The 24,058-nt window shown below is 44.5% G+C and overlaps 1 long non-coding RNA gene across 1 annotated transcript in view; it reads left to right on the top strand.

Moving 5' to 3' along the window:
• The first annotated feature begins 1,673 nt into the window (after nucleotides 1-1,673).
• LOC128322806 (uncharacterized) overlaps nucleotides 1,674-24,058 on the top strand; it is a 38,453-nt gene continuing 16,068 nt past the window's right edge. The window contains exons 1-2 of the long non-coding RNA XR_008306008.1: nucleotides 1,674-1,759; nucleotides 10,750-10,839. This is a non-coding gene — a long non-coding RNA (uncharacterized LOC128322806). The remainder of the gene's footprint in view (nucleotides 1,760-10,749; nucleotides 10,840-24,058) is intronic.

Genomic DNA, 24,058 nt, shown 5'->3' with positions numbered 1-24,058 from the left:
AAACACTCACAAACACACACAATAAAGACTTCCATCTCATCGTTGGAACAAGTGTTGTTAACAATATCCGGATCTTGCCTATAGATTAAACATTCTCTCCCCAGTAATTCATATAGAAAACCACTTTGGGGTGTTTTTGAAACATTTGTTGTTAGCCCTCAAAAGCCTGACAAAAATCCAGTTTGTGATGTATTTTTAAATAGACAAGAAGAGGGTCCCATTCTTTTTTAAATTCTTCAAATTTATTTCTTAGTAGTGATGTTAAATTCGCCATTTCTGCCAATTCTAGCACTTTAAGAATCCAATCCTCTTTAGACGGGCATTGGCTGTCTTTCCATTTGGTCTGTTTGCCCCTCTTCAGTGGCTGTTTGCCGCTCCTCAGCCATTGCCGCTCATCAGTGGGACAAACCAAGAGCTCTTCATGGCTCCTGCTGTTGCTAAAGGATATTACTACTTGGGGGGCCAGCAAAAAAAAGTCCCCGTGGGCCAGATCCAGCCCCCAGGCCTTATGTTGTGTAGGCCTTCCTTAGAACATGCTCTGGGACATCAAGCTACTGCATGTTCTGGATGCTCGTTGCAGAGGAATCATCTGAGAAAATTATCCGATGTTTCTCCTTAGGAGGAACCCTCTGTTTCTCCTCAAATTCTCCTCAAATGCCAGTTTCTCTTTAGGGGGAAACCATTAAATTCCTCTTTGAATTTCAGTTACAACTTGAAGAAAGTCTGAATTTCTTTTTCAAAATTCACTTTGGATAAATTTCAGTGTGAATAAAGGGCTAAAGGGAAAAGCCAATACAGGAAAAAGCACCCCCAAAGCCTCACCAATTTGTAGTGGAGGAAGGCTTGGGCAGCAATCATTGGTTTGAGTGTAGGGGATAGGCCTGCCATATGTCCTCATTGCCCTGGACATGTCATTTCCTCATTTCCATGAAAAAGAAGAGTGTTGTTGAGGAAAGGCAATGTGTCCGGTATTTGCCTACTCCTACAGCCACCAAATGGCGCAGCGACCTAGAGAGCAGGAGGCTGTTGGTTCGAATCCCTGCTACTGTGTTTCCCAGACTATGGGAAATTCCTATATCAGTCACTAGCGATACAGGAAGATGACGAAATGCATCATCTCATACTGTGAGGGAGGAGGCAATGGTAAACGCCTCCTGTATTCGACCAAAAGAAAACCACAGTGCTCTGTGGTCTCCAGGACTTGACACTGACTCGAGAGCACAACATTTCCTTTCCTTTACATACAAGTTACCAGGCAGATCTCATCCCCTTTGCCTGGAAACTGGCAGGTAGAGCTGTCCACCTTTGTGCTAATGGTCAGGGCTGCCCCAGCACAGGGGGCCAGGCCTACCTGCTGCATGTAGTTATGGGTAGATCTGGCTTCCTTTGCTCCAGCAGCCAAGTCTATAGGGCAGGCAGGAGGGCAGAGTGCCATCCTGCCCAAATCAATGGGTGGATATAGCTGCCCAGAGCTCTAGAGCCCAGGTTTGCTGCCATCACTAGCCCAATCAGGGCAATTGATAGTCCTGGCCTCCATCATCCTAACGGCCAGGTCTGCTGATGGAGAAATCCTTCCCACTGCAACGATGAGCAGCTGTGCGAGCCCTTTGAGAGGAAAAGAAATAAATAGTTCTAAGAAAGCTGATTGTGTTTGTTTCAAATGCAAGGATCTCATACAAGAAGACGCAGGAAGTTTTACATCAGACCACACCTGTTAATAGAACAGCAAACTTTTAAATTACACAGAGCTCTTCTTCTGGTAAGAAAACTGAGCTTACGATGTACATTTTCCTTCTTTGAAGTGCATTATTTTCAGTGTATTCATTTATGATAGCCGAAATAGAACCTAGCTAGACCCCTTGTTTTGTCCTATTCAGATAGAGACTGAATACTCTGTTTGCACTGCTACATAAATGCACATTACTATTAATAACAGCAAACACCTCAAGAAGACTCCTCAAAATCATCAAGGGCATTTCTAAATTAACCTTCTGCTCCAAAAAGTTCTGGCATTAATAAGCCATGACACGTCAGCCAATTTTATATTAACGTTCCCAGGATTTTACATATGTAAGATGTAACAAGCTTTAAGTTGCACAAGCAGCAAAATACAGACTTTACTTGTCTCCTTAAAAACCCTTTCCCAGGATAATCAAAGCTCAAAGTCTTTGTTTCTTGAAATGCAGCCCCTTTGTTGCCAAGTCGCACAATTTTAACACAAGTCTCCTTATGATTAGCATTTTGTTTGCTAATTGAAACCCCAAGCTGGCGGCGGGGGGGGGGGCGGTGCTGTCTCTGTGGGAAGAAGGTTCCTAGAGAAAAGTGGTGGGTTAAGCACTCGCAGGGTTAAGCACTCACCTGCCCATTTATCTTGCATGTATACTGCTTCACAGTGGAGAGATGGTGGCAGGCATATATGGAAATACAAGTTGGCCAGAAATGTGGCGTTCCAGCCATCCTCCTCCTGTAGTTTGAAAGTGCACCAAATCAGCATGCCTGGCACCTTTTACACTTTTCATCTGAAAGTATCTTCCTTTAAGGCCTTTGCTCATGCAAGGACAATGAGAATCTCAGGCTTTTCCTTTGAAGAAAAGGAAATCACAGCAGTTGTAGGGAAAAACGGACAAGAAAACATAATCAATATATTCCCAAAGGTTGGGAAGTCATCTTCCAATTCTGGGGATTACATGTGTATATACTTTCAAAATCAGATTGTATGTTCCTTGGGGCACAGATCTCTCTCTCTCTCTCTCTTGCTTAAGTTACTCCATAAAGTGCCATGAGCACTGGTGCATTGTTATTATTATGACAGATACTGTTTCACAGTTTTTTATGATCGAATTAAAAAAAAAACCAGATAGGATGAACAATGCAGCAAAACATTTTTGTCTAACTGAATGGTATACTTGACAATCCTGATTTAATATGTTGAATAGCAACTTAATTTACAAGGATTTTCAACAGGACAATCTGCAAAAAAGGAGAAACTTGTGCAAATGTTTGCTTCTGTACCCGATGCTTCTGCACTGTGCCAGAGTTTGCTCTGCAGCGACCCCATTACAGCAACGATCGGCTGATCATCATGTCTGCCCCCAGAGGCTAGCCAGGATCGGCAGATCACTTTTGCTGCTGGGTTGCTAACTTCCGGGTCCCCTGCTAGCTGAGCAAAGAGAAACCTTTTAGAAGTGGTGATTCTCTTTATTTAGCAGGGGGAGAGGAGCAACTGGCCCCATCCAGCCCCAGAACAGCATCCCTCCGGTGGGTGTTGCTGGTGTCTATCTCAGCAGCGTAGAGAGGCTGGTGGTGGTCTGTGTGCAGCCGCCGCTGTGGCCCCCTGCCCCGCCCCCGCGTCTGATGTCAGACGCAGGATCCTGCTAGCCACGCCCCCACATCTGATGTCAGACTTGGGGTGTGTGGTCTCCCTCCCCAATGGGGCCGCGCAGCCCCGTTTGAAAAGGAGATTGGCCCACACTGTGTTGGGCAGTGTGGGCCAGAGCGACTCTCCCTGCCTTAAAGGCAGGGAGAGTCACTCTGGCCATGCTGCCAGTGCAGCGCGGGCAGATTTCGGCTCCACATGGGGCCGCATGGCCCCGTTTGGGACTGAAATAACACCTCCCCCCTTCTGACATCAGACGTGGGGGGGCGTGTCTGGGGCTGTGCTTGTGGCCCCTGATTGGTGGCGGCCCGGGTTCTTTGAACCTGTTTGCTCAGTGGTGGCTCCACCCCTGGTCTTTCTTATGTTTCTTTTTTAGACTGTGAACCCGTTGGGGAGAGGGAGCTATTTTATTTATTTATTTATTTATTTATTTATTTATTTATTTATTTCTGTATGCAGACTGCTTCAGGAACTTTGGTTGAAAAGCGGGATATAAATATCTGTGATATACATCGTATTCATTGCTGTGGTGCCGCCTCCACATGATCCTGGTTAGCAGCTCTGGGGCAGGGGACCATGGCAGCCATTGGCCTCCAGGGAGCCAGAGGCAAGCCCGGCAGCCCCCACACTGCTCCTCCCACTGCCCTCACCTTGGAAAGCCTTCAGCACATCACCAGCCACAATCTCACAGGCCCCAATATGGGAGTGGGCTGCTGAAGCAGCTCTGCGCATTCTCAGCTTCACTCCAGAGAGCTTCAGAACTAACTGGCAAGCCCCTGGAGGCAGGGGAGCATTCTGAGGGTGTGGCAAGCACCACAACCCCTCCCTTGCCACAGGGAACTTGGACAGGCCTCAGCCGGAATGATTTGCATTTCATTCCCAAGCCAAGGAAGAACGGACTGTCCTGGACTCGACCTACAGGTGGGCTGTGCAATCAGACAACCCTGCCTGAACCTCAGGGTTGGATTAGTCAAATTCATGGATCTCGGGGCATCCAGGAGAGCTCCATCCAGGGCTGGCCTTCGCGCATGGCAAGCAGGGCAACTGCCCGAGGCCCCGCTCTTTTAACCCCCATTGGAAGGGGGCCCTGCACTGGCTGATTTGCCCGGGGCTCCGCACCTCACCAGGACTCTCTAAGGACAACCCTGGCTCCATTCACAGTGCCTGCTACTGTATCAGGGGCATTGTCTATGCCCGTGACAGGCAAGCAAGCATTCCAGGGGAGGGAGGACAGAGAGGGACCATATCCTGCTCCTGTGAGTTAGGCTGGAGGTGAGGGGACAACACCTCTCTCAGGAATGGAACACCATTCTCCAGGGGGCTTAACAGGGAGGCGTGTGCCCATCCATCAGGTGTTCTCTCCCCATCAGCTTGGCATCTCCTCCCTGCATAGCACCCATTTATTGGTCCACCAACTGATTTGCACTGTCTCCATTGCCTTGCATGTTCCATACAATTTTTTGAGAGGACTGTGGTTCCCCTGGTTTAAAAAAAATGAAAAAATGAAACGGAAGCTCTTTCAGTCCAAGGACACCCTTGGTGAAGAGACATCCAGGGGACATTCTGTGAAAGCCTACCCATGACAGACAAGGATACATGCGCGTGCGCACACACACACACACACACACACACCCTGTCTTCCCCAAGTGGGCACTGGTCCCACAGGCAGCGGACTTGACCATCAGTGCATGAGCAGCCAGGTCTCCCTGACAGCATCGGCCAGTGGTGTGTGGGGCTGCTGTCCATGCATTGCTGGCCATTGTCTGCTGTGCTGTAGCTTGAAGGGGCAAGAGTATGGATGCTGGGCAAGTGTAGTTGTGGCAGGTATGGATGATGTGGTGTGCTGCCAGGCAGAATGCAGCCAAAGATGTTCTGGCTGCATGGCCATGGAATGTGACCATGAGTTGGTGGGCATGGTCTGCTCTGAGTGGAGGTGACTATGGTAGCTGCGCAGGTGAGGGCACGTGGTGTGCACATAGCATGGATCAGTGAGAAGAGTAGGTTCTCATGATCAGGGGATCCTGGCTAGGGTATCTGGTTGGATGACTAACCCAGATCTGATCCTAGATCAAATAATATCCTGCCTAACTCTGTGGAACTTAGCCAGGATTGCCACCGCAGCACACGTTCACACAATCACACTAAAGTCAGTCAACACCATTTAACTAGGATTAGCATGGTTGTGAGAACCCTACCATTATAATGGCTCAGCGGGGAAATGACTTGACTAGCAAGCCAGAAGTTGCTGGTTTTAATCCCCACTGGTATGTTTCCCAGACTATGGGAAACACCTGTATCAGACAGTAGTGATATAGGAAGGGGCTGAAAAGGATCATCTCATACTGTGCAGGAGATGGCAATGGTAAACCCCTCCTGTATTCTACCAAAGAAAACCACATGACTCTGTGGTTGCCAGGACTCTGATTCGAAGGCACACTTTAACATGGTTGTGAGAACCCGGCCATTATTTTTGTTATTAGGGGTGTGCACGGAACCGTGGAACTGCAGTCTGGCACTGGGGTGGGGGTTGCTTTAAGAGCGGGGGGGGGGTTTACTTACCCCTCCCGCCGCTTTCCACCTCTGGCGCCCGTAGTTCTGTTAATAATTGGGGTGGCAGGATACCTCCCTGCCGCCCCTTTCCACCCTTGGCTGGCTGCTGGCGCTGCGGCTGCACTGTAAAAGGCTTCAATGTTGCACATGCGCTTCACGTCTCTAGGGAATTTACCTAGCTTAGGCAGTAGTAGTAAAAGATTTCTGCCCATTATTTACAAGAACATTCGTTATTCCTCCATATGCATATGTAAAAGGCTTCAAAAAGCCTTTTGCGCGCACGCACATCGCGCACGCGCTTCACGTCTCCTCCGAGAAGGAGGTCATCGGCAGACTCTGCAGGTGGGTGGGTGTCCGACGGCCCCAGCCCTGGGACGGGGAGGCGAGGGGGCTGCTGTAATTGCGGTTGCAGCTGTGGTGGCGGCAGCGAGTCTTCTGCGCTGGGCCCCGCATGCGCTCCGCTGGCGGAGGGCAAGGACGAGGTGCTGCTTGCGGTGCTAGGGCGGCAGAGGAAAAGGGGCGTGCTCGGGCTCGTAGGAACATAGGAGACTGCCATATACGGAGTCAGACCATAGGTCTATCTAGCTCAGTATTGTCTACACAGGCTGGCAGTGGCTTCTCCAAGGTTCCAGGCAGGAATCTCTCTCAGCCCTACCTTGGAGATGCTGCCAGGGAGGGAACCTGGAACCTTCTGCTCTTCCCAGAGTGGCTTCATCCCCTGAGGGGAATATCTTACAGTGCTCACACTTCTAGCCTCCCATTCATATGCAACCAGGGCAGACCCTGCTTAGCTATGGGGACAAGTCATGCTTGCTACCACAAGACCAGCTCTCCTCCCTCGGGCCATGGAAGGCTGTGTGCTCCCTTCTCCCCGAGGCGGCTGGAGGGCCGGCGGCTGGCGGCAACATTATGACAGCAATGAAGGCACCACTGAGAGACCTTGAAGACCAAGTTGAAGACAGATCATCCTGGAAAGAATCTATCTATGTGGTCGCTAAGAGTTGACATCAACTAGACAGCACTTAATCAATCAATCAATTATTGTTGTGGTTGTTATTTTGTCTGTGGCCTTATTATCAGTATTTACAATCTGTGAAAATATATTTCCAATATGTACTACAGCCCCCACCTTTAAAGAAGGCAGCAGTTACTGTTCTGCAATTTCTAGTAATTTTCAAGGTGTTCCAGACAGGCACACTTCTTACATGGGGAAATTCCACATAATTAGTTCAGTCGCTGATCCTTACAAGCTAGGCTGCCAACACAGTTGTTTCAGTTTGATTCTTCTCTGCCAAGAGTTCTTAAAATGTCAAATATCCCAAACCCGTGAATGTATAGGCAGAAGGATCTCTTTCAACAGGAGAGTCTCACAGAACCTAAGTTTGATTAGCGCCTTCCAGACGCTGTCTGGTTTATTTTTGCCAACTGAAATTAGTGATTTATCATTTAATTCCTTGGTTCTCACTTAAATAATTACTCAGGTAAGAACAGCCGCCTATCTAGTCAGCAGAACTCATATGCTCTGCTAGGGGGAAGAAGAAAAACAACACCATGTACTCTAGGTTACTGACCTCATTAATGGCAAGTTCAGCCACGTGCTTGATACTGAGTAAACAAAATCTTCACTTTTCACAAAGATGGGAACTACTTTGCTGCCTTGTCCAGTCTTACAGTTTGATTGTCAAACTCAAGATGTTGTACTTTGTTCTTAAAATGTATAACATTTTGTATAACAACTCCCAAGCTGGTCTTGGGAGAGTCCATGGCTCAGGTAAAAAATGCATATGGCAGCATTGCCAAGTTACCCGTTTTTCAGAAAGTTGGGCTGTGAACAGCAAGTTCCCATATCACATCTCGTATCTACTGTGAACAACATGACGTTCAGCAAGCCATCAGCTCTCACCCACCCTCTCCATTTTCAATATGATGACTTGTAAGGTGCTGCTCCACCTTACAGGTATGCTACACAAATTAATAAAGAAGTACATTTGGATTGTTTCGAACACTTTAAAAGTACAATATTGATGATATATACTATTATCTTTGTTAGATATCTTTCTCTATTTGAGATGAATACTTGCTTGCCACAGTTAAAATAAAAACTGAATTATTTTAAGTGCATGGGCAACTATATGCTTGGCTGTTTCGATGTATTTTTTCTTTCTTTACCCAAAACAGCCTGAATCAGGACTGTGGCACCAAGGAGGGAAGCGTAGTCTGTTCTCCTGCACCATTTTGTTTGCTAAAGGTCACACACACACACACACACACACACACACACACACACACACACACACCACAAAGCTGCTGTTTGCTAAGGATGTGCATGAGCCAGTTTGGTGCTTCCTCGGGGAAGTGCTGAACCCGATCGGCCACTGGCATTCGAACCGGTTTGGTGGGGCAGAGACCAGTTCCCTTATAAAGCAGATAAGCAGCTCCTTACCTGCTTATCCACCGCCCCACCACTTTTCTGGTGGTGGTGCCCCCATGTGGCCTTTTGGAGACTGGATGCCATGGCAGATGAGCAGGGTGCTTTCCAGATTACAGGCTACCACTGTGTCATTACGTGTCCGTTAAGTGTGCTTCTGTACTGCCTGTGTTTCTACATCACAGTCCCTGTGCTGTCAGCAAGGTGGTGTTCACAGTTCTGATGCCTTCTTTTGGGTTTTATCTTTGCGTTACGGTGCTACAATGTTGCCCCCAAAAAGCTGTATTTTCCTGTCGTAGGAGGTTTGCACAAGCTAGAAAAGATTGCTGCCCCTGGTGCTGGCTTTGCGCAAAACCTTTCTTTACAGTTTCAATACTATCCTGCCAAGCTGAAGCAAACTACCGCTGTTGTAGCATGTAATCTGGAAAGCACCCAGGTAAAGAGCTGCTTACCTGCTTTTCAAGGAAACTGCTCCCTTCTCCACCGACAGCTGCCTGAGCCATTGTTGTATATCCCTACTGTTTCCCCCCAAACATGCTTAACCCACTCTCAACGTATGATGTAATTTTTGAATTGTTCTCTCTCGTAGGCTAATATATATATATATATATATATATATATATATATATATATATATATATATATGAATGAAAACAGGGGGTGGAATTAAGCTAAACAGAAAATGAGAGGTAGAATTAGACAGACTGTATAGTCTAAGCAATGTGTTTCATACAGTAGCATAGGCAGGTTTGTTAGTTTGTTTGTTAGTTTGTTTTATTAAACTTCTATACCACCCAAACTTTCATCTCTGGGCGGCTAACATAAAACAATTAAAACACATATTAAAAGTTAAAACAATGCAACAGACAGACAGTTTTTAAAAGCTGGGAAAGCTTGAGTGAAAAGATGGGTTTTCAGATTTATTTATTTTTTAAAATTGCCAGAGATGGGGAGGATCATATTTCAGCAGGGAGTGCATTCCACAATTTTGGGGCAGCAACCAAGAAGGCCCGTCTCTGTGTAGCCACCAGACGAGTCAGCGGTAACTGGAGACAGACCTCCTCAGATGATCTCAATGGGCGGTGTGGCTCATAGTGAAGAAGACACTCTCTTAAATACCCAGAGCCTAAGCCATTTAGGGCTTTAAAAGTTATAACTAGCATTTTGTATTTTGTCCGGAAACCTATTGGCAGCCAGTGAAGCTCCATCAAGTGACTTGGGGGCTAAATCCAGAGGGTAGGCCGATGCTCACTGCCTAGCACCCCTTTGCTTGCCCCCAACATCTCCTTTGCTCACCGCTTGCCACGACATTCACCCCCTGGCACTTCCTGATGATGAGAGGAGGCATCCTATGTGGCTGCCTGGCCACTCAGCTGGCCATTGCTCACAGTGGTCATTTGAGGGGTCAGTAGGCAAAAACTTGCCAACTCTTTCAAATGGGGTCTTGCTAGTAGATCCCTCAAATGGCTGCCGCATGCATGCACACTGACCAGTCAGTGTAGAGTTAGGGTTAGTGAGGCTCAGCAAGGTTTGGTGGTGACATGATGGCAGTGGGGGGAGATGAATGTGGGCGAGCAAAGCGTCAAGAGTGGCCCCCATCCACCTATGGCCCAGGTTCAGTTCAGGCCCCACTCAATGGAAATTACACCACTCGTTTCATACATGACTTGCATTGCATTTTTCTCTCCAGTAGCCCGACTCTTTAAACTCTCCAGTGTTTGAAACATATGTTGAACCACAAGGGGATGCCAATGGGGGGAAAAAACCTCTCTCCCTCCCCAACACTCTCACAGATTCCTGGACGATGGTCTAAATTAAGAGTACATCATCTCAACAGCTCAACTGTATTATTAGAGATTTTCATCTTATTATTTATTTATTTATTTATTTGATTTCTATACCACCCTTCCAAAATGGCTCAGGGCAATTTACATCAGAACAAAACTAAAATCAATTAACGATTAAAATCGAAAACTGTAAAAACAACACAAAACCATTATTGAAACAACTAAAACAGTTTTTAAAACCCTGGAAAACTGGCTGAACCTTTATGGTTTAAAAAGAGTTAAAAACCCTGGAAGGCCAGGCCAAACAGATAGGTCTTAAGGGCTCTCCTGAAGGCCAATAATGAACTCAGATTATGGATTTCTACACACAGCCCAGGAGCAGCTACAGTATCTTACTAAATTATCAAACATGGAGACCCAAATTGAACTTCTGCTGCAATCATATTTGCCTCAGCAATCTTGGTCTAGTGGACACTAATATTTCCAGCAGTAAACAGGTCAAGTGTGAGGTAGGTCATACACACTTTCCCAAGTCACATGGGGAAAGGACTATATCATTGTTCCATACTATTATTTCTGCTTCACTTTCATAATTTTCTTTATTCTAGATGAATCCTCTCTTCCCTCATGCTCAGGTATATCTCTACCAACTGGGAAAGAGGCGGCTGTAAAAACGGTGACCCACTTATATTTAACAGGTAAGAGCAATTGTCCTGATTCATCCCAGCATAGATGTCTCTCCAGTGGCTGTTACTGTTTGCTTTTCAGATTGTGAACCCATTTGGAACAGGCCCAGGGACCAAGGTAAACCACTTCAATAGCTGCTGCTATTATTATTATTATTATTATTTCTTGTTTACACAGTCAGTCAGGTGTTATTGACTGGTTTGTTTTGTCCAGACATCGAGTCCTTTCCAAGGACCTGGGATGGCTGAATTTTATTCTCAGTGTTGTTGCTGTTGTTATAGATATCATCGCAGAATATAGGCTGTTCCCAGTAAAGCTGCTTTTTGTAATTGGCTGATGGTGATTTCTGTGGCCCCTGTGGTGTTGAGGTGCTCTTCGGGTTGTTTTGGAATTGCACCTAGGGTGCCAATTACCACTGGGATTATTTGGGTCTTTTTCTGCCACAGCCTTTCAATTTCAATTTGTAGATCTTTGTATTTTGTGATTTTTTTTTTTTCCTCTTGTATTCTGCTATCCCCTGGTATTGCTATGTCGATTATTTTAACTTGTTCTTTTGGAACTGCACCCAGGGCGCCAATTACCACTGGGATTATTTTGGTCTTCTTCTGCCATAGCATTCTTCTTCTTCTTCTTCTTCTTCTTCTTCTTCTTCTTCTTCTTCTTATTATTATTATTATTATTATTATTATTATTATTTCTTGTTTACACAGACAGGTGTTATTGACTGGTTTGTTTTATCCAGACATCGAGTCCTTCCCAAGGACCTGGGATGGCTGAATTTTATTGTCAATTGTTATAGATATCGTCGCAGAATATAGGCTGTTCCCAGTAAAGCTGCTTTTTGTAATTGGCTGATGGTGATTTCTGTGGCCCCTATGGTGTTGAGGTGCTCTTCAAGGTCTTTTGGAACTTCACCCAGGGCGCCAATTACCACTGGGATTATTTTGGTCTTTTTCTGCCACAGCCTTTCCATTTCAATTTGTAGATTTTTGTATTTGGTGATTTTTTCTATTTCTTTTTCTTCTATTCTGCTCTCCCCTGGTATTGCTATGTCGATTATTTTAACTTGTTTTTCTTTCTTCTCCACTACAGTTATATCTGGTGTATTGTGTGGCAGATGTTTGTCTGTTTGTAGTCGGAAGTCCCATAATATTTTTACATCTTCATTTTCTACCACTTTTTCAATTTTATGGTCCCACTAATCTTTGGCTACAGGTAGCTTGTATTTTTTGCAGATGTTCCAGTGTATCATCCCTGCTACCTTGTCATGCCTTTGTTTGTAGTCAGTCTGTGCGATCTTTTGATAACAGCTGATTAGGTGGTCCACTGTTTCATCTGCTTCTTTACAAAGGCTGCACTTGCTGTTTGTTGTGGATTTTTCGACTTTGGCTCTTATTGCATTTGTTCTTAGTGCCTGTTCTTGCGCAGCCAGTATGAAACCCTCTGTTTCTTTCTTCAAGTTGCCATTCTTAAGCCATTGCCAGGTCTTGGTGATGTCTGATTTTCCACTTATATTGTGCAAATATTGACCATGCAGTGGCTTATTTTTGCATTTTTCTGCTCGGTTCTTGACTTGTTCTTTCTTGTAGGCCTGCCTTGTTTCATTGGTGTTGACACAGTCTACCAGATGTTATTGACTGGATTTGGTACTTTAATTATCAGGCCCTTTCCAAGGGTCTAGGATAACTTATTATCCTTATCCTTATCATCACCATCATCAATAAGAATAATAATGGCTGACATGATGAAAAAAATTACTCAAAGAAGTTCCATGGAAATTAAAAAGAAAAGTTAGGCAATGCCTAAATTGCCCCTTTAATTTCAACAAGACTACTCTGAATAATTTTCCTCATCATGTCAGTCAATAATTAATGCCTCTAATGCATTAATGTCTACCCTAATAGGCACTCTTCACACTCTCACGGTGGTTTCTTTCTTGATTGTATTTTGGAATAAACACTACAGAGTCCAAATACTTTTACTTCCCTTTTAGACTTACTCCCCTTAGAGTAAGAAGCAAATGTTAGAGAAAGGTTCAACCACTGGGCTTTGGCCAGCTGAATAGGAGGTCATCCGCATGGGAGTTCAGGCAGTCTTGAGCTCTACCAGCTATTATGTTAGGAACAAACCAGATGTGACATTGAGCACATCATATGGGCTTGCTTTTTTTCTTAACTAAAATACCAGCCATGGGGGGATGGCTGATCAGGATAGTGACCACAGCACCCAGGGAGGGGACATCTGATTCTTTCCCACTATTCCACTTTCCCAGTGAAAATGTCCCCCAAGGCTTCTATAAGCTCGTAGGAAAGGTTTCATTAATACTGACAATGGATTCCCTTCTGGGGCTTATATAGCAGCTTCAGGAGGAGGGCAGTTTTGTTAGGGCTATGATGAGAGGGGAAAGGGTTCAACATTCTCTCCGCATGCACATGATACCAGTCCTGATCAGGGTCCCCACCGCTACTATTTGCAAAATGCAGTGTAAGAACTGAGGCTCATAAATTGTAAGAAAACACTTTGCAAAATAAAAGCTGATCTTAACGTTTCCAGTCTTGTTTATATGGCTTTTACGTCATCAATAAACCTGAGAAAAGTCAATCACATAGCTAAACAAAATCCATTTAAGCTGAGCTTCTAGATTCTCTCTATTATTACGCTTCTGACATTGTATATGTGGTTAGGAAAACATGCAGTTCTGTTTTATTTATCCCCCACAAAAATTTTGCTTTCTCATTGGTTTGTAAAAACTTGACAAATTAAATAAATAAAAAGGAAGGGGGAGGGGGAGGAAGAGGAAGAAGAATAAGAAATTGCCGTGTGTTTGTACAGTAGGGAGGCCCTTTATTAAGCCCTTTATGGGCCTTCAAACCGATTTGAAAAACCGGTGGTTCGGCTGGTTTGAAGGTGGGAGTGATCTCTTTAAGCATGAGGGATGGTGCTCTTATTCCTCCCACCACATTTCCCCTGCCAGTGCTGCCTTTTAAAACAGTCTGGCAGGGCGGCAGCATACCTCCTTGCTGCCCCTGTGCCTCCTCGGACTGGAAGTGACTGGAAGTTGCTGCTGCGTGTGTTCACCTCGCGGTGTGCACGTGAGCAAGTGCAGCATGCACGCAAGAAGTGGCAACTTCCAGTCACAGCAAGGAGATAAGCTGCCGCCCCACTGGACCATTTTAAAAGGCAGCACCAGTGGGGGAAATGTGGCGAGAGGGATAAAAGCACCCTCTCCTGTCCTTAAAGAGATTTATCTCCCCACCTTCGAACTGGCAGGCACCAGTTCCATGCACACTGCTAATGCACAGTGGTCTCATGTACTGCCAGTGACACATGTTGATGCCAAAGCCAACACCATCAAACCTCCTCCTCCTTCCTCTCCTTATTCACATTGGCTGACATGATTCACAGTCCTCTAGCAAAAAAAGAAGGTTTGCAGAAGGCTGCAGGTCTGCAAGGAGCCTTCAGTGTTCCAAGCTCTTCCCATCTGAATAAATCTGTTCCTGCATAGCTCTCGGTAACAGATTTATAGAAGTGGAAAGAGCTTTTCAAGGGAGGGAAGAGATGTGAAAAAGTGCTTTCCCTCCACACCTGGTCCACTGCAGTCTTCCTTCTGTCACCAGCAGGCTACGGATCATGTTGGCCATGGTGATGATGACGATAATGATGGTGGTGATGGTGATGAATGTGGATATACAGCTATTGACCCCTGCTAACTGGGCAAAGAGGCATCTTTTTAACATGGTGATTCTTTTTATTTAGCACGGGGAGAGTAACTGGCCCTATCCATCCCCAGCACAGTACTTCCAGTGACTGTTAATGGTGTCTATTGTGTTTCTTTTTAGACTGTGAGCCCTTTGGGGACAGGGAGCCGTCTTGTTTATTTATTTGTTATTTCTCTATGTAAACCACTTTGGAAACATTTGTTGAAAAGCAGTATATAAATGGTTGTTGTTGTTGTTGTTGTTATTGAACAACAAAAAGGTTCTTGAAGTGGTTTACATAGCAAAAGAAAATAGTTTCATTTCCCATAGGGCCTCACAACCTATAAAAACGAAAACGAAAACAAGGTAAACACCAGCAGATAACCACTAGAAAATATGCCATGCTGAGGTGAATAGGGACAGTTGCTATCCCCTACTTTAAATATAAGAGGACCAGCACTTTAAAGGTGTCTCTTTGCCCTATTGGTAGCCCTCAGTTTCCATAACTCTTGGACTTTGATAGTTGGAGGCCCTTGGTTTGCTTCTGTGAGTCAGCATGGCTCATACTAACTAGATATGTTATAAATATGAGTAAGGCAAAAACATACCTCAAGAGTCAACTATGGCACAATATGGAGTCAAATATGAAGCAATGTGATGAGTAATTTCACACATTATTCTCCAGTTTGGCACTGTGCACACTCAGTTGTGAGCTAATCATGACTCCCTGATGGGTGTACCTGTATGGTTTACATATTTGCCAATTCATGTTTGTTAAATTCACACTTTATTTCTTTTCATTGTACTCTCCAAGCCTCTTAGATATATACATCTACAAGCATCATGTGTGGTGTTGCGGTGAGTATATATGAAGCACAATGGTTTGAAATGTAAAGAATATGAGATATGGAAAATACTGAAGTCCCTGGGAACCTTGCAACGTTACTTCTGCATGGTCTTAGGTTTGTTCATTTTGTAAACCACATGAACTCTGATATGCTATACAAAACCCATCTGTACTCATATAGTCATTATAGCCCTATTCAGACATTATGTCATACGAGTGTACAGATGTCTGTACAATTTGACATGTTTTTATGTGAATGACACAACATTTAAAAAGTAAACCTGGGTCCAGGCACCTGGAATGCATGGTACAGATAGGAAGTATACTGCTACACCTGTATTCAACATAAAGAGGCCATTCATACGATTGGGCATATGGCGGGTGCGGGGAGGCTGGTTAAACTCATCTCCCCCCCCCCCAGATGAGAGGTCACATGTTTCTGGGAGTTCAGAACATGCTCCCAGACTATCAGTACTGCATAGTGCAGCATGCAGCTCCAGAGTCCGAGATGACACACCCCGGCCTCCAGATATCCCACAATGCATGGGAGACTTCTCCAGGAGATGGGCGCTCTAGGCACCAATCTCTTCGTGCAGCTGGGCTGGAAGCAGCCTGAGCTCACACATGAGCAGCAAGCCCGGGTTAAGGGAGTTCTCACTCCCCCAACCTAGGCTAAAAGCAGGGCCAAAAAGCCGGGCTAGGAAGGACTGCCCCACCCAATCCCAGCATGCCCAATCCCAGTGGTTCTCACGATCAGCCTAACCCAGGCTGGGCTTCCCTAGCCTAGGTTAGGCTGAGCATGAGAACAGTCTCAATGTGTGAATAACTGCACCTGTGTACAGAACTGTACACAGATAGTGTACAGTCTACACTAAAGCCCTCTTCAGACATTATAAACAAAATGATGTACACGAATACAGAGACTAAAATGGGGTCAGAGATCCCGCCCTTGACCCATCACTCACCCGCTCGCAGATGCTGGTCACAGTTACGGCGAAGTTGTTCTGAAGAGACAAATGCCATATCCATGAGTGCAGGTGTTTTTTCATGATAAGGGGGTTGGCATGTTCCAGCCTACTAATCATGGAAATGCCCACACTCATGAATAAGGCATTCATTGATCTCTTCAGGCAAATGCCTGCAACGGGACCAGGCAGGACTTCCGGCCCTGTTTTAGTCACTGTACTTGTGTACAGTGTATTGTTCATGATGTCTGAAGAAGGCTGTATCATACAAGTGTTTAACATAATGAGGTTATTCTCATAAGCGGGTGGGTGGGGCGGCGGGCAGGCAAGGGAAAAGGCTGGTTGAACTTATCTTCTCCCCAGACGACCACTTGACCTTGCTGGGAGCATGGATTGTCCTCCCAGATGATCCATGCTGTGTGGCACAGTAAGGAGCTCCGGAGGCCGGGACAACACGTCCCAGCCTCGGGATATCCCACAATGCACCGTGGGACATGTGTGATGCATTGGAGAATTCCCCCAGGAGACAGGTACTCCAGGCACCCATCTCTTTGACTGCTGGGGCTGAACATAGTTCTAGCAAACACATAATTTCGGATCTCAGATTAAGGGCTCACTTGAGCTCTTAACCCCTGCTAAGAGATGGGTTTCAAAGCAGGGCTAGGTGGTGCTGGCCCGCCGGGATTGGGCCAGTCCTGGTGGTTCTCACACACAGCCTAAACCAGGCTGGACTTCCCTAGACTGGGTTTGGGTGTGTGTGAGAACAGCCTCGATGGTGAATAAGACTGTGATAGTAATTGCTCATTCCCTCCTCCCTTCCATCATCAGTTAACTGCCTACATGGCAGGTGTTGGCAACCCCAGGCTGGCTGTCCATAGATGCCACAGTCGAAGTAGATGGTTCTGTACTGGCCAGAGAAAGAAGTGATGGCCACTTGTCTAGAGGGCTTTTAAAGGGGATTAGATAAATTCATGGAGGACAAATCTATCAATGGCTACTAGCCTTGATGGCTATGGGCTACCTCCAAGTTCAGGGGATGCCTCTGAATGCCAGTTGCTGGAACAAAATAGTAAGAAAGACATCTTTGCCTACATGACCTGCTTCTGGGCTTCCCAGAGGCATCTGGTAGGCCACTGGAGGAAACAGGATCTGGGCTAAATGGACCTTTGGCCTGATCCAGCATGGGTTTTTTTCTGGTGCAATGACACATCTTCTCTTACCTGGATTGCTTCTCCACACCTCTGGTGAGAGATAAAGCAGAAATAAGGAGCATGGGGAGGCATCTGGATGGATGTGCCCAACATTATGCCATGCTGCCAACCGTTTGAGAGGTTTGCAAAACCTCTGGAGCACTATTAGGTGATTAGCTTATCTCAAGGGAGCCATGATCCATGCTTTCATGAAGGTATTGTCTTCCATTCTTGAGAGCCTCTCCTCTCCTTCATATTGCACAAAGCCCAAACAATGTGTGACTCCTCCGCTTCCCAGGATGAAAGATGCACGCACACTGCATTTAAAAGCAGGATTTAGCAACTCCAACGTGGGCGAATCAAATCCACCCATTAAAATCGAGCTCTCAGATGTGAAGTCAGATAAGTGCTGCTCCTAGTGGGCCGGGTGCCAAATCCAATTAAGTTTTGCATAACATGCATCTTTGGGGAACTTGATTTATTAGCTTTGTTTGAAGAAAGTAATAAAAAAAAAAAAAGCTTTGGTTTATCATGTCTCCATGTATGGAGACACAGTACCTCCTTAAACACACTGGTGTACAGGGCATTGAAAACATTTTTTGCATGCCTTGGCATACTGAGGGAGGGGGGTTATGGAGCTGTAGCCCAACCCTACTCAATTTTCTCTAGATGCTTTGTACATTCCCAAATCCCCCGTGGCACTGTACTTGTGGCTGGGTCTTATGCAAGGCCACCCAAGATGGGGATCTCCTCACCCTTCCCTCTCTCCCTCTCTCTCATACATCAACATATGGGCCAGCTATAATCTGGTCATAGATGCATCCACCATGCTATGCTGCAGGAGATAAGAACAATGTACAGAATTTACATCTGGAAATAGCTCTCTTTGGGATTGTTTCAAGTTGGGGCAAATGCAACAAGAAGTTCACAGGATTCTTGGCCCACTGCTCAAAGTTGCACCTGGGGATAGGGAGGCAGTAACTAACCCTGGCCAGCAAACCATGAGCAGAGTACAAAGGTGACTTAAAATCCAGGTGTGGTTTCCAGCCTCTTTTCCATGGAAAGTACAAGAATCAGTTTTGACAGATGCTAGGATCTTTAAGATTAGGGATGGATCCAGACGAACAGATAAATCTTGCTGCCAGCTGTTTGAAGTATGTATGTACCAACCCATGGAAGACCCTGGCTTTCCTCCAAGCACTTCCACAGGTGGAGGTTGAGAGGTTCCAGAATGTCAAAGAGTTCTATAGCCGCTGCTATTTTAAATATATCTGGACACTTGCACCAGCCATTCAGTGAATGCTTCAGCTTATCATAAGAACATAAGAACATAAGAAAAGCCCTGCTAGATCTGGACCGAGGCCTGTCTAGTCCAGCATCCTGTTTCACACAGTGGCCCACCAGATGCCTCTGGGAAGCCCACAGGCTTCAAAGCAGCAGTGCTCCAATCCAACAAAGCCAGACATCTTGGAAATGGGTGCTGCCATACTGGATGTGATTGAGTATTATTATTATTTATTTCTTGTTTACACAGTCAAACAGGTGTTATTGACTGGTTTGTTTTATATAGACATCGAGTCCTTCCCAAGGACTTGGGATGGCTGGATTTTATCATCAATACTGTTGGTTATTATAGATATCGTCCCAAAATATAGGCTGTTCCCAGTAAAGTTGCTTTTTGTAATTGGCTGGTAGTGATTTCTGTGGCCCCTGTGGTGTTGAGGTGCTCTTCGAGTTGTTTTGGAATTGCACCTAGGGTGCCAATTACCACTGGGATTATTTGGGTCTTTTTCTGCCACAGCCTTTCCATTTCAATTTGTAGATCTTTGCATTTTGTGATTTTTTCTATTTCTTTTTCTCCTATTCTGCTATCCTCTGGTATTGCTATGTCGATTATTTTAACTTGTTTTTCTTTCTTCTCAACTACAGTTGTATCTGGTGTATTGTGTGGCAGATGTTTATCTGTTTGTAGTCGGAAGTCCCATAATACTTTTGCATCTTCATTTTCTATAACGTTTTCAATTTTATGGTCCCACCAATTTTTGGCTACAGGTAGCTTGTATTTTTTGCAGATGTTCCAGTGTATCATCCCTGCTACCTTGTCATGCCTTTGTTTGTAGTCAGTCTCTGCGATCTTTTGACAACAGCTGATTAGGTGGTCCACTGTTTCATCTGCTTCTTTACAAAGGCTGCACTTGCTGTTTGTTGTGGATTTTTCTACTTTTGCTCTTATTGCATTTGTTCTTAGTGCCTGTTCTTGTGCAGCCAGTATTAAACCCTCTGTTTCTTTCTTCAAGTTGCCATTCTTAAGCCATTGCCAGGTCTTGGTGATGTCTGATTTTCCACTTATATTGTGCAAATATTGACCATGCAGGGGCTTATTTTTCCATTTTTCTGCTCGGTTCTTGACTTGTTCTTTCTTGTAGGCCTGCTTTGTTTCATTGGTGTTGAATAATTTCTCGTTCTTGACCATTTGAAGTGCATCTTCTTCACTGTCCTTGATATATTCTGCAAGGCCTCTTTTTTCCTCCTCTACTGTTTGATGGACTTGCAGCATTCCTCTTCCGCCTGAGTTGCAAGGGAGGTATAGCCTATCGACATCACTGCGGGGGTGCAGAGCATGATTGATGGTCATGATTTTCCTGGTGTTACGATCTAGTGTCTCTAGCTCTGCCTGGGTACAGTCTGTTATTCCTGCAGTGTATCTGATAACAGGTATAGGCCAGGTGTTTATGGTGTGTACGGTGTTCCCGCCATTGAGTTTGGACTTTAGGATTTTTCTTACTCTCCTGATTTTTTATTATTATTATTATTATTATTATTATTATTAATTCAATTTCTATATTGACATTCTATATCTCAATACTATATTGTATTGACATTCTGAATGCTGAACATGGCCTGAGGTTTTAAAAATGGAGGCAATCATTGAACACTCGGTCCAATGCATCTCACTCTTCAGAGTCATCATATTCTTTTTTTTTTACAAGAATAATGAACTGGATTTTCAGAAGAACCTACCACCTAGAGAGAGGCTCTAAAGACATGAAAGGAATGCAATGACATTTTGGGAAGCAATCATCTCTCTCTCTCTGTGTGAGAGAGAGAGAGAGAAGAGAGAGAGAGAGAGAGAGAGAGAGAGAGAGAGAGAGAGAGAGAGAGAGATTTGGTAGGAAAATAACAGGGATGCAAAGGGTTAATTCTCCTCCCCCCTACAAAAAAAGCCCCAATTTGGATCAATTCCCCTATGATGCTGTTTTAAAGGGGAACAAACCACAAGAGATGGAGATGATATTAATGTGTCATCAAGTTTAGCCCTCTATAGATGTGCTTAATGGGAATGCTGTAATCTTCTCCCATGTTACATACTGGAATTTTGCAGTCTTTCCATTTTGTTCCCTGAAGTGATGTACATTGGCTCCAAATATACTATCATGAGACTTGACATGGATATATGGTTGCTAACACCATGAATTCCCAAGCAACAACAAACTGAGAGAGTAGTATAAACGCATATCCACAAATGGTTACTTTGACATTTAGAGAAGTCAAATTTAATTAGTCATGCTTTCATTAGTGTCTACTTCTCCACAATCCCATAAAGACATGTACACTCCCAGTAAGGCTTGAGAACAAAAATAATATTCAGCAAAGCCCAAAAAGAGTATTAATGGAAAGTACATTTGAATTTGAATGTATTTGAATGAGTAAAGGAATATTTCACACTGGAAGAGCGACTCAGGTAGCTTCTCTCAACCCATCCAAGAAGGGAACTGACAACAAACCACAAACATAGTGGTTTACCCTTGCAGACAGCTTGGATCTGGGACTATCACAGACTGACAACAAACTGCTCAGAAAATGCCTGCTGAAATTCTCCCAGGGATTATTTGGCAAATAATTTCATATGACAACTAAATAAAAGGAAAATCATTATCGGCTTTCCCAACAAGCACAGAGGCGAGATGTGTGAAATAAATGATTTATGCGTAGATTCTAGAAACTGTAAATCAAAAAGACACAGAATCAAAGACAGAGGAGCTAAACAGGGCTTGGTGGTAAGTGTGATTTCAAGAAATTGGTGCTTGGGGTTAGTTAAGGAGAATGACAATTGGGAATGGACCCCTGATTAGTAAATGCACACTCTTGGCAAGCGAGTTTAAATCACTGCTTTCCACTATTACCACATATGAACATAAGAACAGCCCTGTTGGATCAGGCCCTGTTTCACACCAGATGCCTCTGAGAAGCCCACAGGCAAGAGGTGAGGGTAGGCCTTCTCTCCTGCTGTTGCTCTCCAGCAACTGGTATTTAGAGGCCTCTTGCCTCTGAGGCACACAGCCCTCAGACTAGTAGCCATTGATAGAGCTGACCTCCATTTATGCAGGACTACTACTACTACTACTATTACTGGAGAACCCCGTTAATCACGGACCTGTCATCCACAGTTTCGCATATCTGTGGTAGGGTAATTGCCACCTGACCTTGGTATACATGAAAAAATCAAGCACAGGGGTTAAGGGGTTAAGACTCATGTATTGGCAGGTCAGAGGTGGGCAGAAATGACCTCTGAGATAAATTCCGCCCTCCATTATAACTAAGGGAGCCATTTGCTGGTTTGTTTCTGTGGTTTTTTTGTGGTGGGAAACTGAAAAATCCAGTGTTGGGGGAGGGTGCTGCTGGGCAGCTGGGGACACATAGAGCACAGTAGGGACCCCCCATTCCCCCCACTTTTTGCTCGGTATTTGCTCACACACACACCCAGCTCATTTTTTTCCACTCGTTTTTCGTGGCTAGGGAACCTAACCCTGCAATTCCCATGGCTCTAATGCCCCGTTATCTGCAGTTTCGCTATTCCCCCCCCCCCACACACACACAGAATGGAACCCCAGTGCATAACAGGGTTCTCCTGCACTACAAATATTTATATACCGCTTTTCAACAAATGTTCTCAAAGCAGTTTACAGAGGAAAATTAATAATAAATATATAAATAAGAAATTCAATTTAGGCCGCCTTTAAGCAGATTCAAATGTGTGTTCCCCATTTGTGTCTGATGACTTGGTTGTTTTACAAATGCACTATAGGTCAGTACTCATAGGAAGACCTGTCGTATCACCTGTCATTATCACCTGCCACACAAAATCCATTTTACACACTTAGCCCATCAAAGGAAGAGCTTAAACTAGTATTTGTAGCATTTGTAGAGCAGCCATTCAGACAAACAGCCCCCTCCAGACAATAAAAGGATGCTATGAGAGAGTGTCAGGATGTCACAAAAGGTGTCATGATGGTTGTGTGTCTGGCACATCCTCCTTTTAATTGTGTGGGCTGTGGAGGTATTGTACAACCCGGCACATAGTGATGCAATAATCATGTGGTTGTGTGCATTTATGAATGAGCTCTTACTTTAAGGAGTGTGTATATATGTTATATATAAACACAGAAACAACAGCAAAATAAGTCTGTCGCAATACATTGCATGAGGCACTCTAAACCAGGACAAAAATTATCTGCAAGCTATACAATAATATTTAGTTCAAGTAGTAATTTGAACCATCAAGGAACAATAACATTAAGCAAAATCACACCAGAAAAAGCCCAAAGTCCAAATGAAAGACCCCCTGCTAACTGGACAAAGAGGCACCTTTTTAACGTGGTGATTGCTTTTATTTAGGAGGGGGAGAGTAACTGGCCTTATCCACCCCCAGCACAGTACCTCCAGTGGCTGTTGCTGGTGTCTACCTTATGTTTCTTGTTTGTTTGTTTGTTTGTTTGTTTAACATATTTTTATACCGCCCAAAACTTACGTCTCTGGGCGGTTTACAAGAAAATAAAAACAACATTAAAACATTAGTTAAAAACAAAAGCAAGACAATTAAAAACTTTTAAAACTATATTCTAAAACAACATTAAAAACAATCAAAACAGTATCAGTTAAAAGCCTGGGTGAACAGGTGCATCTTTAAAGACTTTTTAAAAATTGTCAGAGATGGGGAGGCTCTTATTTCACTAGGGTGCGCATTCCAAAGCCTCAGGGAATTGTGAGCCCTTTGGGGACAGGGATCTATCTATCTATCTATCTATCTATCTATCTATCTATCTATCTATCTATCTATCTATGTAAGCCACTTTGGGAAATTTTTGTTGAAAAGTGGTAAATAAATATTTGTTGTTGCTGCTGCTGTTTTTCTAGAAGCCTCAAAAATGAAGCATCCAATAGATAATACACTACATATACCATGAGACCTGATAGATAAAACAGAAAGACAGTTCAGATACAAAGTACAAGTGGACAGTTAGTGATAGATTATTGGCAAGGCACAGTCTGACCTCTCCTGAACTTCATCAGTGGTCAATTCAATAGGCTGGTTCTCCTGATGGGATACTGGGTAGGACAAGTTGTGTGCCCCCACCTCCCACCCTGATTTCTGGTAGTCGACAAAAACCTAGTTTGGAGTAGGGGAAAATGCTTGTGTGGGAGGTGGGCGCAGACTCTGATGGTGTTTCCTCATTTCAAAAATATGCTGG

The sequence above is a fragment of the Hemicordylus capensis genome, chromosome 4 (assembly GCF_027244095.1).
Source record: "Hemicordylus capensis ecotype Gifberg chromosome 4, rHemCap1.1.pri, whole genome shotgun sequence".
In the NCBI taxonomy this organism is placed as follows: domain Eukaryota; kingdom Metazoa; phylum Chordata; class Lepidosauria; order Squamata; family Cordylidae; genus Hemicordylus; species Hemicordylus capensis.
This window is presented reverse-complemented; position numbering and strand designations above follow the sequence as displayed.